Below are 3931 nucleotides of genomic sequence, written 5' to 3'. Positions count from 1 at the left end.
GAACAATGCCAGAGGATTGGGAGACATTCTGTGCATCTAAACCAATTTTGACTGTCAAAAATAATGATATTAATTCCATGCAGGTAGTTACAAAGTCATGCAGAAGAACAGCAGACAATCTTTATAACGTTATCTTTGGCTTGATATGTTTCATGGGCTACAAAATTTAAAAAAACAGAACCATTGCTCGTAGTTTTTGTTTCTTATCCGTTCTTATCTGATTGGTTTTAACCTGATGATGCCGACCATGTTAGTCCCGCCTTTAAAATACAGCTTTACCAGCTCTTTACCAGAATGAATGCTGAGCATAATGTATGTCATATAAGTCTGGCCAGCAACCAGTATTAAAATTTTCATTTTTATTTATTCTATTTGGTTTAACTATATGTATCTGTGCGAGCCAGTAGACCTGTATTGCTTTATTAATATTGGACTAAAATTATCTTTGTTCGTCCAAATATGCTAACATACACACATGGTACCTCTTCTGGCATTTGATCAATTGCTCGTTTTTTTGAAAGGATGCCAACAAGTATTTTAGAGTGTCAGTTTGCGGCTCACTTTCAGAAGTACTATAAAAAAGGCGCACAAACTGCAGTGGAGTTTTCCATTTAGAAAATTGCTTTGCACATAGTAAATATTTCCATTTTCATATCCTTCAGCTATTGAGTTGAAAGAGTTTGGTAATTAGAATATGACCAGCACACAAAGAAAAAGGTTTGCATAGCCTGTCTACTGAACTGAACAAATCACTTTGTGCCTTCTTTGGAGATCTGGGTGACATAAAACTGGACAGTTGGACCCAGTAATTAAGGTGAAAGAGACCGTGGGAAAGTTCAAACTTTTTATTTAAATAAACAGACAGAAACAGAAGCACAGAGCAGTGGGTCACCACCCAATCCCTGAGAAACCCTGATAAGTAACCACGATGATCTGACAGGAGATGATTATCTGTGTGAGTCACTTAAGTACCTGGTTCAAAAGTTCAGAGCCCTGGATCCAGCCAATGGACTGCCAAACGAGCTGCATTGCAGGGCCACCAAGAGTGTCTGTGTTGCAGCAACCTCAGTGAGCAGGCAGGAATCTGATCCAGGTGAGAGATACAGATCAGACACGAACAGTTCTGGAATCCAGGAGTCCGCAGGCCGATCAGGGGTTACAATCCAAACAGGAAACGAGAGATCCAGGGTTCCAGGAATCCACAGAGCGTGAAGGCAGGTTCAGAGTTCCATGCTTCCAGCAGCGAACTCAGACAGAAACGCACAGATGCAGACAGGCAGGCTTAGCAGCTGAGGGACAGAGTCAAGACCTGATATCAGGATAACTGCGAAAAAAACTGGTCTCCACCTAGGAGCAAGGCTTACGGGAATTAAAACTGTACTCCACCGAGGGGCCAGGACAGGATAAGGAGGCGAGACGAACGCCAAAACCCTCTCAACCCACTGGCCTCCAGGGACGAGGACAAACAACAATCAATGATCTGGCTCCGATAGCTGGGTTGACCCGTATATAAAGCAAAACGAGCAGGTGGATGATATGAGTGATAATTAGAGATCAAACGGAGTAGGGCAGGCGAGTGTCATGAACAGTTAAGTTCAGCTATTAGGGCAGATTGTGACACTGCCGGGGTGGTTGGAGGGTAACATTTGACTTTATTTATTTTTTACAAATGTTTCAAAACTCAGAGAAGAGGTACCTATGTAAAGTGTTCTATAACTAATATTTGGTATTATAATTGTATTATTTCCTCCAACTACATGGGTTAGAACCACTTCATTTTTCTTTTACCACCATTCTGAAAAGTAAAATGTGCAATACACTCCTCTTAATGTGCAGGACCCAAACAGTTTGCATTCCCCAAAACTTGCACAACAGTCTTCATAGATCTCCTACAACACACCCACTTTACCACCTACTTAAAATAAATGTGTGTGCAATTTATAGCTTCTTCTTCAAAATCTTTGAAGACCAGGCAATTTGCTTGTTATTAAAAAAATATGCGTTGTATGGTTTGTTCTTTTACTAAGAACCATTCAGAAAATGTTTACAAAAAGGAAGATGTGAATTAAAAATAAGAAGAACTATACAAAATGTGGACATGCTGTATCTAGTAGTGGATTGACTTTGTGCTACAAATGGGATATAGACAGACCAAGCAAAGTCAAACAGAATAATAGGTAACAAAAAAGGTATAAAAGCACTTTTTAAATAGCTAAATGAAAATGAAGGGTATAAATAATGTAACATTTGAGAAATTATATTATAATCTAATATTTAAACTGTTCAAACTTGTGTTTATTATAAAATTGATGTGCAATAACAGGGATATGTATCATTTAATATTAGAAATGTAGTCTATTATGTATGATATACTGTAGATGCATAAAGTAATTTGATGACATGCTTAAAAGTTTCAGGCAATAAAAAAGGTCTAAACTTCTTCTCAATACTTTTTTCAGTTAAGCTGATGATGTATTGCACTTTGCAGTTGTATTTTTGTTTACATATATATGTGTATGTGTTTGTATGTGAGCATTTAGATATTTATGAAGGAATGAAATAATGTATTATTTCTTGTTTTTATGCATAAATGCTAGAAATATGTATATTAATTAAAAATAATAATATATTAAATAATCTCTGCAGGGTTGCACTCCTTTTTTTGTTTTTTGTACATACTGGTATAGATTATATTATTAGTTTATAATAATTTTCTTGTGAGTAATTCAGTTGTTTAATAAATATGAGCTAACGGTTACCAAAGACTGCTATAGAGGCCGTGCAGCTGACATCAACCAACCATATAACAGCCTTGACTCCTTCTCTTTGGACAGCAAAACAAACCTCATGTGCAACATGCCCTGCACTGATTGCTGTTTTCCACCATAATACCTTGAAAACATAAAAAAAAAAACACTGTTAAATGGGGGAGTGGTGGCCTAGTGCTTAGGGCATTGTGCTTGGATCCCAGAGGTTCTGAGTTTGAATAATAATAATAACTGAACTTTATTGATCTTTATTTACCTCTGCATTTAACCCATCCCCTTGGGGAGCAGTGGGCTCCCATCATGGGGCACCTGGGGTGGAATCAGGGGTTAAGGGTCTTGACACAAGGATGTAGAGAACACAGCCTTCAACAACTTTTTCAAAGCTTCTTTGTGCTCTCCAAGAGCAACAGTCATTTCTTTTAAGGAGTTTTTCATAATCTGTTAATAGTGGTGGTATTTATGAAATGAATCACATGAATTCTCTAGATCAGCGGTCCCCAACCACCGGGCCGCAGACCGGTACCGGTCCGTCGGTCATTTGGTACCGGGCCGGACAGGAAGAAAAAAAATATATATATAATTTATCGACGATCAGAGTCTGAGTGATGTTTTATTTTGAAAAATATAAAAACTCTCCCAATTACATCAGTCAGTGCATCTGTGCCTCTTGACACAGGTTAATTCAGGTCAAGACGCATCCTATTTGTAACATCCCATCTTTGTGAAGCAGGATTTTCTGCGGTTATGGCGACCAAAACAAAGCTACGGAGCAGACTGGACATTAGGAGCACACTTTGTGTGTCATTGCCTCCCATTACGCCTAGATGGGACCGGCTTGTTTCGGAGAAACAAGCTCAGGGCTCCCACTAATTCAACGTAATGGTGAGTTTTATTTTTATGCTGTTTGTATGGATCCGATCCGTGGTGCAAAAAAGGTTGGGAACCGCTGCTCTAGATGGTTACATGAACCCTTGCCAGGAACTAGGGTGGCCAGATGTCCGGCTTTAGGGCGGACAGTCCGGATTTTCATTGCGCTGTCCGGCGTCCGGCGCTGCACCCAGCCGGACGTGTATTTGTCCTCCTTTACCCCCAGATTCCACATACTCCGTCAGCGCTCCGCCCCGCTCACGTACGGAGTACTTGTCTGTCTTCTTCTTCTTCTT

The sequence above is a fragment of the Cyprinodon variegatus genome, unplaced genomic scaffold, assembly GCF_000732505.1.
Source record: "Cyprinodon variegatus isolate N-32 unplaced genomic scaffold, C_variegatus-1.0 Scaffold1856, whole genome shotgun sequence".
NCBI classification, from domain to species: Eukaryota; Metazoa; Chordata; class Actinopteri; order Cyprinodontiformes; family Cyprinodontidae; genus Cyprinodon; species Cyprinodon variegatus.
The sequence above is the reverse complement of the archived record's forward strand: the minus strand, read 5'-3'. Positions refer to the sequence as shown.